Below are 12,009 nucleotides of genomic sequence, written 5' to 3' on the forward strand. Positions count from 1 at the left end.
CAATCAGGGGTTTATAGGTCACAGGTAGATTCAAAGATTTTCTGGTTCGTAATTGATTAAGGAAGTGAAACTGTGTCTGAAGACTTGAGATCAGCAGAAAAGATGTTAGGTCTGAACCTATAAGCATGACCTCCTCCAGGCCTCTTGAGAAGAAATTTAGAACAAAGAATGGCAGTCCGGAGTTCAGTCCTCAGTTCCTTCTTACCTGGGGTGTATGCACCAGGGGATCCATTTGGTGGGGGTCTAGGTTTCTAGAGAACAACTCAGGGACACATGTTAAAATATAATCTTGGTCGGGCACTGTGGCTCACACCTGTAATCCCAGCACTTTTTGGGAGGCTGAGGCGGGCAGTTCATTTGAGGCTGAGGAGTTCGAGAGCAGCCTGACCAACATGGTGAAACCCTATCTCTACTAAAAATACAACAACAACAACAAAAAATAGCCAGATGTGGTGGTGTACACCTGTAATCCTAGCTACTCGGGAGGCTGAGGCAGGAGAATTACTTAAATCTGGGTGGCTGAGGTTGCAGTGAGCTGAGATCTCACCACTGCACTCCAGCCTGGGTGACAGAGTGAGACTCCATCTCAAAAAAAAAAGAAAAGAAAAGAAAAGATGTTACCTTTATGTCCATCGATGGTGGACTGCATACAGAAAATATGGTACATATACACCATGGACTACTACACAGCCATAAAAAAGAATCAAATCATGTCCTTATTGCAGCCGCATAGATGGAGCTGGAGGCCATTATCCTAAGTGGATTAACATAGGAACAGAAAACCAAACAGAGCATTTTCTCACTTTTAAGTGGGAGCTACAAACTGAGTACACATGGACACGAAGAAGGGAACAGTAGACCCTGGGGCCTACCTGAGGGTGGAGGATAGTGAGGAATGAAAACCTACCCATTGGGTGCTATGCTGATTAGGTGACAAAATTATCTGCACACCAAACCCCTGCAGCACACAATTCACCCATGTAACAAACCTGCACATGTGCCTCTTGAACCTAAAATAAAAGAAAAAAAAAATCTGTTATCTTTAGTTTCTGTAGGGAACCAAACATCTCCTGACGCTAACTTCCTTGGTTATTGTTTTAAGCCACTGTTACCTTCTTGATTAATCGAGTTGCTCATTTTCTTCTCTGGGCTAGCTAGGTGTCTGGAATTTCCCTTGGAGGAACTCAAGATATTCCTTTATTTCCATGGTTGGGGGTTCCACAGGCCCGTACGTGGGGGTCTGTACTCCTTCTCATTACCTGTTTATAGGTGCTACATTCTCACTGAGTTTTAAGGGTGGGCTGGAGGGACAGCAGGACATAGCCTGGGGCCAATGTCACTTGGGGCCCTAGGGTCTCAGGATCTCTTTCAGCAGGCTCAGGCTGATGCTAGGCTCTTCACTGGGACCTTAGCCGTGTCCTTGTAAAACCCTACAAGAGTCATAAGGGGTTCTTAAGGGGACATTTGCCCAGAACAATTTAAGTGCACTTTGGGGCATCTATCCCTGCTTCCTGCAGACTTGCATTTTTTTTTCATCTATTCCAGACAAGCATGTATCAACCCTGTCCTAAAATCTTTTCAGAAAGTGATCCCACAAGTTTTGCATTACAGGAAAGTACTTCCATTTGGTACTTACAGAAACATCCCTTTACCCACTGCCACTTAGGAATAAGCAAACCCAGATCCACACTGCAACTTCTACAAATCCTTGCATGTCTCCCACCACATCCCAGGTGCCCTCATTTACTGTCTTGTTTATTTCATCATCTCAAATTCTTCACAAGTTTGATTGTAATAATGAACACAAGTTGAGACTGCCTCCTAGCTCACAATGATTCTCTCAGTGGTGATCATTCTTCCACCATAGCCTCCCTTCTTATAAGATGTTCTGACCCTTGGCCACAAGCGGTAAACAAATGACCCAAGCAGAGTTATTAACAGCACCTCACCACCATCCCCTGCCATGGTTCAAGGCATGAATGTGTGATTTAAGCCTGGCCAATCAGTGTACTTTCTAGGAAGTTTTTTTCTAGTTAAATTGGAAGAGGTACCTGGGTGCATTGGCTTGTGCCTGCAGTTCCAGCTACTATGGAGGCTGAAGTGGGAAGACTCCTGGAGCCTAGGAGTTTCAGGCCAGCCTGGGCAATATAGTAAGACCCACCTCTAAAAGAAAATGATAGAAGCCTTTTCCCTTTTCCAGACATGGAGATGTTGCCAAGCTGGAGACCATATTATCAACCATGCAATTGTGTTGCACTGTGACGATGTAGCCACAGGAAGAGGGAAGCAGAGAAGGGAAACCAACAGGTTCCCCATGGTGTCTAACTCCCTCGTTACTGAGGTTACTACCCCTCCTCTGGGTTTGTTCATGTGAGCCACTGAATTTTTTCTTCCTTCTTTAAACTGATTTTAATCCTGACAAGATCCAACTTTTCATTAAATAGCAAAGAAATAAATTGAAGAAGGGGAAAGAAACAGCTCTACAGGAAGGGGCACCCTGATGGTGGAAATGATGGTTGATAATGCCACACTGAGAGAGAGAACTGGAGAGGCAAGGAGCAGGCAGAGCACGCAGTTCTGAAGCGCGGTGCGGGATGTTAATAACTCTGACCCTGAATCTGTGCCAAAAGTTCAATAGACTCTGTGTAAATGAGGGATAAAATAATAGCTATTTTAGAGATATTTAAATCCAAATGGTGAATTCTTTTTAGAGCTCAGGTATTTGAAGGACTGGATTTGCTTATGAAGAACTACATGCTGAATTCCAGACAAATAAAGCACTTTAAAAAGGATTTTTACCATATCAAATTCATAATTTTACCCAACACTCTAAAATTATTTTCTCTTACAGATTCTATTTTCTATTCCAAAAGCAAACACTTGTATAAACACAGATTTCCTTTCATTTCTTTTCCATTTTCTTTTTCTTGCTGTTTGATTCATTCCTGTTTCCGTCATTTGGGCCTGTTTGTCCACAACTTGCTCTACCTTCAGCACTGGCCATATCCCAGTCCTCAGAATTGAGGTGCTTTTGTTGTTGTTTTTGTTTTACCAAAGGTGCATTCATTCAAAATGCAAAGCCTCTACCTTCTGGTAGTTTATCTCCTGTGCTTGCCCTACAGCCCTACGGTCACGACCCCAGCTTGCTGCCCAGGAAGTGGTAAGGCAGATCCGTGAGTTAACAGACTGTCCTGAGTCATGGTTCTAACCAATACTCATCCTCCTGGGACAGAGGCTCCTGCCCATCCCCCAAAGACGTACCTTTGATAAATTCCACTTCAGCCGCTGAACTCCTGTGCTAACTCTATAGCTCTCCAATTATCGCCTTTCCCTCCTGGGTGCCCTGGGCCCCTGCCTATCCAGCAGGAGAGCCTCAAAGCAGGGCTTAGCCCATGAGAGTTCTTGGTTTTGGCCAGGAAAGAGTTCAAAGGCAAGCCAGTGGTAGGGTGGAAGAAAACAGCTTTATTGAAGGGGCAGTGTTACACCTCCAGCAGTTACAGCTCTGTGACGGCTCCTGCAGAGCAGGGCTACTGCACAAGGTAATGTGCTGGGAGGAGCAACTCAGGGCAGTTCCCAATCATATTTATACCCACTTTTCATTACATGTGCATCAAAGGGCGGTTTATGCAAAAGGATGATTGCCATGGAAAGGGGCCATAACTCCAGGGGACATGGCAATGGTAAACTGATGTGGCACACTGGTGGGCGTGTCTTATGGAAAGCTGCTTCCACTCCATTTCTGTCTTAGCCAGTCCTCAATTTGGTCTGGTGTCTGAGCCCTACCTCGAGTCTAGTCCCACCTCGAGTCTAGTCCCACCTCCTACCTCACCACCTCCTGCCAGATCACCTTGGTACAACCTGTTTGAGTCCAGTTTTTCCTGTCATCTCCCACTAGGTCATATGGACCCCTGCTTACTTACTCGGAGTGTCTTTCTCCCGTTACCTGCTACTCTCCACCTCCTGCTAACCCCCATCAGGGCCCATCTGGGCCTATCATACAGCTGCTGATGCAGGTAACATTGATTTCTCTGACTTGAAGCCCTTTGCCCTCTTGATCCACGCTCCAAGTTTTTCTAACTGTGTGCATTTCTACCATCCCACTGACCCCCAAATAGCCATGTCCCACAGGTATTTCTAATATACAATCCAGCTTCTTGTCTCCATTGGTGTTGAATATTATATATGCTCCTTTTATTAGTATAGTTTCCTAAGTATATGACTTCCATACCTTTTGGCATGTGAATCTCTAAGACTTTTTTTCTAATTCTTCTAAGCTTTATGCTGAATTTTACCAATGACTTGTAATTTTTTTTTTTTTTAAAGACAGAGTCTCACTCTGTCGCCCAAGCCAGAGTGCAGTGGGTCGATCTCAGCTCACTGCAAGCTCCATCTCCCAGGTTCACGTCTTTCTCCCACCTCAGCTGGGTATTACAGCTGGGATTACAGGCGCATGCCACCATGCCCGGCTAATTTTGTGTTTGTATTTTTAGTAGAGATGGGGTTTCACCGTGTTAGCCAGGATGGTCTCAATCTCCTGACCTTGTGATCCGCCCATCTCGGCCTGCCAAAGTGCTGGGATTACAGGCGTGACACACTGCGCCCGGCCATGACTTGTAATTTATATTGTGTTATATCTATGCCACCACCCCTTTAAGATCTTTGCGTAGTTCTGCCATTCCACTTCTATTGTATACTTGTGTTTTTGTGTAATATCTGTATATAACTTCCCCGCTTTTGAATGTTCTTACTTTTTCAACATTCTGCCATTCTTGCCGAATTATGCATTTTGTAATTCTGTTTCTTTCTCAAAGAGGGACTCCTACCCTTCAGTGTTTTATCTTAGGTAAATAAAATTTAAATTTTTTGAGAATTTAAAAATTAACTGAGAACTTGTCCTTTCTTCCTAGTCAAACCATAATTTAATCAATTGAAAATAATTGTACATTTATTATTTGTAGCTTGCTCTTACTCTAGTTTTCCAGTGGTAGCAATGTGAACTGTCTTTGGGCTACATTATTCTTATTATTTCGTAAAATATTAAAAACAGTCTTCATCAGTGAGACCACTTAACTGACATCCAGAAAGCAGCAGAATTGTTTCACCCAACTTGTCTGATATTTTCAAAATCTTTCGACATAATAATTCATTCCCTTCTTATTTTAATTTTTCAATTATTTTCCCATACCTATAATAATTAATATCTATCCATATATCAGATACTGCTGGCTCCTGAGTTTCCTTCCTGCTCCAGCCGTTGGACCCCGCATGTGATCCCTCTTTGCTTTGAGTCACCCGCTCTCAGCTTCACCTGTCAGTGCAGCAGAGGCTGCTATGAACAGTCCCTGGGGGGGGCTTCACCTTACTTTCCAATAACAGTCTCACCCAGAGCAGGCAGTGCAATTTTTTTTTTCCTTTCTAGATACATTTTCGTATTGTATGAATACAGAAGAAAAGAATGGTTTTTCTTAAAGGAAGCGAAAAAATGAAAACTGAACAGTAATAGAAAAATGGTCAAAGAACATGAAGAGGTAATTGACAAAAGAAATTCCCATGGACAATAAACATATGAAAAATGTTCAACACCAGATTAACAAGGAAAATTAAAATCATGAGTTGCCCCTTTCATCTAACAGATTGGCAAGATTAAATACATTCTCAATGTCAGAATTCAAAAAATTTTCTAAAACGTTGCATTTGCATTGCTGGAAAAGAAGATGAATTGCAACACTCTAAAAGCTAGCTCAGCAAAATGTATCAAATGCCTTAGGTTTCAAGTAACATTTATCCATACGTCTCTGGAAATTTAACTTCTTGGTTAAAAGGAATAAAGAGTAACAGTAAACTTTTATCCATATGCATAATTATAACAACATTATTTAGAATAGTATAAAAAGAGAAACAGTCTAAATGTTCATCCATTGAGGATTGTCTGTATCCATTTTATTCTGTCCATGATGGAAGCCACCAGGCCCTTAGAAATCACACACTATACGAATACAAAGAAAAATTTTACAGTTTGCTGCTAAGAGAATAAATCAAGTGTGAAAATAATATGGATGGCTTAAATCAAACTATAAATTATTTTTGAGAAGTTGTTTAGATGCATAGGACAAAATACCAAAAGATGACAAAATGAAAAGTTATTGGTGGCTATTTCTGGGGGTTCCAATGTGGAGATTTTTTCTCTCTTGTGCTTTTCTATGTTCTCCAAATTGCTTATAATTTTAAAAAACTTAACTTTTTAAAAAGAGTCAACCTTTGGAAACACTGAACGTGTCCCATAACTCAACGTCAGTACCTATCTGTTTCCTGTTTCCTCTAATTCATCTTATTTTTCCTAAACAGTAATGCTGTGGGGTGGGGTGGGGTGGGGTGGGGTGGGGGAAATGCCATCTACTACTTTTTTTCTCCGTTGTTTTGTTGTTAATACTCCTTCAGTATTGCTCTTTGTTCACTGAAATATGAATCAGTGGTTGAAATAGATCCAGCATCTTGCCAGTTACTAGAACCAAGAATGACAGCAGACAACCACATGGTGTTTCCTGAGTTCCAGGAACTGTTCTAATAATGCACGTGTGTGTGTGTGCACGTGCACATGTGTGTATTTAAATTCTCACACAACAGCTCCGTGAAATAGATCTTAATACCATGCCCCTTTTATGAATGAAGAAACTGAGAAGCCAAGTGACCTGCCCAAAGTCACACAGTAAGTGCGTGTCCAAGCCTGGATTCAAGCACAGTCAGTCTGCCCCAGAAGCTGTGCCCATCATCACCATGAGATGCCACTTCTACAAGGATACAAGATGCACACAGTGTGACTTTTATGTTTTCCGCTCTTTGCCGTTGCACTATTTCAACCGAGGTCTGGGTTAAGTAAGAATTTTTGGACTGGCTTTGATCCTTAACTGCCATTTATAACATGACTTCTATAGGAAGAAATCACTACGCATTCTAAAGAACTGACCTTCAGATGAAATTTCTGAAAAGTCTATTTATAAGTTGGGGTGTGCCTGCTTATCTCCCAAGGAGATTATTGCCAAGGGAAAGACATGTGTTTCCATCCAAAAGAAATGTCTGGAAATTATTTGGCCTTTGGATCAACTCAGGCCATCCACCTTTAGCCAGGAGTTTACTCTGAGGACTCTTCATGAAGTGCTTAAACCATGAATAAAGACTCTTCGGAATGCTAACATCAAGTCACAGGCATGGTTTTGGAAGCCCTAGAATTTTCAAACGGGCACACACATACGTCTGGGAAAAGAGTCCTTCTTGGCCACTTGGCACTCTTGAAGAGAAGGCAGAAAAGCATGGAAGTCGAGCATTTCTTCATCCTTTCAGAAGTAGATGAATGTTCAGTGAAGATAAAATGTTCTAGAAGAGAGAAAAGGCTGAGGGGCAGGAGAGATATAAACTTGCATAATTTTCATTGTTCCCAAATATATTCTAATATATGCTTGGATTTGCCTGCTAGAAGTAGACCACGTAATCAACAGGTTGCAAAAATTGCTTACTGAGCTATTTCAATCCAATTTCTAATAGCAGTAGACAGAATACAATTTTGCTCCATTTCCCTTTCCAAAAGGTAAAGCTGTCAGAGAAGTTTATATTTATGTAAAAGCAATACAGCAATATCATACTGTATCCTTAGAAAAACGCATATTTGTACACATTTTCTCCTTCATCAGTAAGAGAAAATGGGGAGACTCAGACATAACAGGAGAAATCTCCCTAGCTGAGAATTAAACCAAGAAAAACTAAAGATACAGTTTAAAAGCTTTTTATACAAAACCATCTCACTGGGAAAACCAAAACAAGCGACCATTCCCAAATTGCAAGGACATGAACCACATTGTCACAAACTGGAAATCGTACAAGATTAGGAAATGACAAAATCTAATCTTCTCATGGAAAAAGAAATCATAGTCTTCTGAAGTTCCACAAAGAACACTGTCCAGCTTTATTACTCTAAGGAAAAATTCTGAATAGAAAGTAGTGACATTTTCTGGTCATGGCGATAAAGCTCATTCTTTACATGTGGTGTACATTCAGTAAGTGTTTGAAAACAGATCCTATTATAGGCACATAATTTTGATACATGTGTTTATCACTGATTAGGTTTTACACATAGCAGACTTGTATTACGTCTGGTTCTTAAAGCTGAGGGACTCATAAATAATCTGCATACTGAGTTGTTGGTTCCTTTTGTTCTGTTTGATGAAAAGAAAGTGTGTTTTTAGAAGGAGAAAAAGACTTTTTAATCATTCATCAGCTCTGTTAATAAGCACTCTGAATCCTAGAATGCGGGCTTAGATTTCCTGAAGACTTTAATGGCATATTCTTTTACAACTATTCTTCACTAAGATATCATTTTATTGTATTGACCTTTTTTTTATTTCCATGTTTAAGTCCAATGATACTGATAACAGACTAGAACTATAGAACTACACTTTTCAAGGTAATAGCCCCTGGACACATATGGCTATTAAGCTCCAGAAATGTGGCTGGTGTGAATTCAAATACACTAGGAGAGTAAAATACACGCTAGATTTGAAGGCTTAGTACAAAAAAAGAAGAATGCAAATCATCAACATCATAATTTTTATATCACTGACGTGTTGAAATGATACTCTTTTGGATATACTGTAACATAGAAAATATATTTTTAAAATTCATGTTATCCATTGTCTATTCTCGGTCCTGTCCCCGGCCCCAGCAGGCTGACCTCTGAGGACTGAGCCCCCCAGGCTTCATTGATGGGAGGTTCTTGGTTGAGTTCAGCCAATGAGTGGCCCTCGCAGAAGATCTGAATGTGAGAAAAAGGAGCAGGCAAGACAAGCCTTTACTCTTCTCCCCTCCCTACCTTAGGTCCATGTTTCTCAGAGAAGCTGGGCATCACGGTAACAACAGCTCTAACTTGGTGGCTCCTCCCCTGGGACTCCACCTTCCCTGGGCTCTGAAAACACAACGTCCTGCTTCATCACTTAGGGAAGTAGCACTTCCCACTGTTACTGTTCTCTGGGTGCCTTGTCACCCACCCTTGGTTGGTTTCCTTAACCCTGCCACTCTTTTTTTTTTGAGACAGTGTTGCACTGTTGCCCAGGCTGGAGTGCAGTGGCACGATCTTGGCTCACTGCGAGCTCCGCCTCCCAGGTTCACGCCATTCTCCTGCCTCAGCCTCCTGAGTAGCTGGGACTACAGGGGCCCGCCCCCACGCCCGGCTAATTTTTTTTTTTTAATTTCTTTTTTATTTTTAGTAGGGATGGGGTTTCACCGTGTTAGCCAGGATGGTCTTGATCACCCGACCTCATGATCCACCCGCCTCGGCCTCCCAAAGTGCTGGGATTACAGGTGTGAGCCACCATGCGCGGCCTAGCCCTGCCAGTCTTTAGTTCATCCCTGTATTAATTAACCTATGAATGCATTAGGCTTTTATGCATTAATAGGTGCATTTGAAACACATGGGGTGAATTCCGCCCCCTGCTGGCACCCTGCCTGATATATAAACCCATTCTTTTCTCCTATATAACAGTAGAAAAAGCCAAGATCCAATACCCACGGACAAGATATCTTAGATTATGTTAAGATGAGTTTGATGCATTGAAATCAGCATATGCACTCTTTTTCTCAATGATCCAAGAGCTCCTTGGTGACACAAGAAAGTCAATATGATTTAAACCCTGCCCACAGTGGCCAAGCCACCATCTCACTTCAAGAATGTGAGCAAATGAGGAAAGCCCACAGAAAACAAAACCGTGCAGCTGAAATAGTAAGTGCCCACAGAGCTGCAAGCATAGTATTTGAGAGTTTAGAGGAAGAAGAAATGTACGGATGTGGTCTGCATTTCCCACTCTGTCTTGCAATCATTTTTCTAGCAAACAGCAGGAAATGTGAACATTGCCTGGAGCATAAAATCTCGGTATCATGCAAGGTGTTGCAGACCTGTAGTCCTGGCTACTCAGGAGGCTGAGGGGAGAGGACACCCTGAGTCCAGGAATGCAAGTTTGCAGTGAGCAGTGATTGCACCACCGTGCTCCAGCCTAGGTGACAGAGTGAGACTTCATTTCTAAAAACAAACAAACAAAACAAAACATGCTGGCTAAGGCAATAACAGGTGGTCATAATAATAAGTGTAGCTAATGACTATCTAGTAGCTCCTATTAGCCTAACATTCTGCTAAATACTTTACACAACTATTGCTATCACTTCCGAATAGTACTTGTCATTTTCCAGGTACTTTTTATACTAACCACTTTACCTCTATTAACTCATATAATCTTCATAACAACCTTAGAGACAAATACTATGGTAGTCTTCATTTTACAGATGCAAAAACTGGGGTGCAGACTTTAATCAACTTGCCCAAGGTCCCACAGACAATAACTGGTGGAACTGGAGTTTGAGTGAGGCAGCCCGGCCCCAGAGACTTCATTTGTGGCCATTATGCCCTACACCTTCTCAAAGGCTGAGTTAATCTTCACAACACCCCATGAAGCTCTGAGGAGAGCAAAGGTTCAGAATTGCTTCCCAAACTCACCCAAGATCGTAAGACTAGTCCCCATGACACTAGACTGCCTCCCAAATAGACCTGGAAAATGAACTGGGGCCAAACTGTAGAGAGCTTAGATGAATACCTTAGTGCAAAGATGAATACTTTAGTCAATCTGTCCTTACTCCTTAACTTTGCTCTTCATTGTCCCCCATGCTTCGTGCTCTGTGTAAGCCACCCAATTGTTATCTTTGACTCCTTTTCTACATCTCGTTCTGTTATCTGCCTTCCTCTCTCCAACAGTTTACCTTCCATCCTCATCTTCCTGCATTAACTTCAACAGTACCAGACATTTCTCAATTGGCCAACTGCTCTCCACTTTCTCCATCCCTACCTTACATGTGGAAGAATGGAACTAACCCCAACCATCTTCGACAGCCACCCTTGATTTCCCTCAGCCAATCAGCAGGGCTTATCTACCTATTCACAGGAACTGATTGAGAGACAGATCTAGCAGATTGCTGGAACCAGCTCCCAGGGGCTTCAGAGTCCACTGCGGCCCCCTCTACCCCACGCTGGGTCCAGGGACATCACATTGGTAGTCTGAAATCAGCCATGGTGAGAGAGTTTGTGCCATAAAAATCAAATGCTGCGTATCAGGGTTTTGTTTTTTTTTTTCATTTTTACCTCTTTTCTTTTTCTTTTTCTTATTTGAGAAAGAGAGACAGGGAGAGGGAATTGCTAGATATTCATCTGTACACTACTTGGATGAACAAGACCTAATTTAGGTCCATGAGACGTGAGGAGATATTTAATCAGGGTTTGGAGAAATCATTGAAGAAGATTCTATTCTTTTGTGTAGGGAGAGTTATAAAGAAATTGGATCTGAGACTACTAAAGCCATTTTGGCCATCAAAGGACCTAACCGGAGGATAGAGTTGACATACAGAGAAGAGCTGCTCTGAAAGGATCAAAGAGGTCTGGAGCCAGAGAGCACTGATGGTGTGGACTTCTGAATCCACCCCCAAAGCCCGTATGCCTCTTCACTCTTCAGTTAAATGAGACAATAAAGTCCCCCTGTTTTAAAAACCAGTTTGAATTGGGACTTTTATGGCCATCAATTGAAAGATGTTGAGTGGATACACAGAGTTATGACTTAGGAGCAAGGCCACCCCTATTGCACAAGCCCAGGGGCACCATTCACTTGAAGTCTTTGTAAAGGGGAGTCCTTCCTTGGAGTCGGCAGGGCCCAGCCTGTGCAGCCACATGTGGCAAATGTAATGTTGTGCCTAAGAAACAGCCTATTCCCCCCTATCATTCAGCAGGAAGCCCAGATTCCCTGCTAGCACCCCATTGATTCCTTTTATTTCGCTGCCCATTTTCATTCATCTCTTCTTATTACCCTGCTGCATATAACACACCATTGCCCTGTTTTTATTTTCTCACTTCTTCCAACAGCTGACTTTTACTGCTTTCTACCCTTATTCTCTGTCTTCTGTAGCCTTTGGGAATTTCTAAAAAGA

At 42.1% G+C, this 12,009-nt stretch overlaps 1 long non-coding RNA gene across 1 annotated transcript; it reads left to right on the forward strand.

Moving 5' to 3' along the window:
- The first annotated feature begins 10,591 nt into the window (after positions 1–10,591).
- LOC106993907 (uncharacterized) lies at positions 10,592–11,574 on the forward strand. The gene is made up of 3 exons (XR_001440288.3): positions 10,592–10,715; positions 10,830–11,104; positions 11,211–11,574. It is a non-coding gene; the product is annotated as an uncharacterized LOC106993907 (long non-coding RNA).
- Positions 11,575–12,009: the final 435 nt, after the last annotated feature.

The sequence above is a fragment of the Macaca mulatta genome, chromosome 16 (genome assembly GCF_049350105.2).
Source record: "Macaca mulatta isolate MMU2019108-1 chromosome 16, T2T-MMU8v2.0, whole genome shotgun sequence".
Classification (NCBI taxonomy): domain Eukaryota; kingdom Metazoa; phylum Chordata; class Mammalia; order Primates; family Cercopithecidae; genus Macaca; species Macaca mulatta.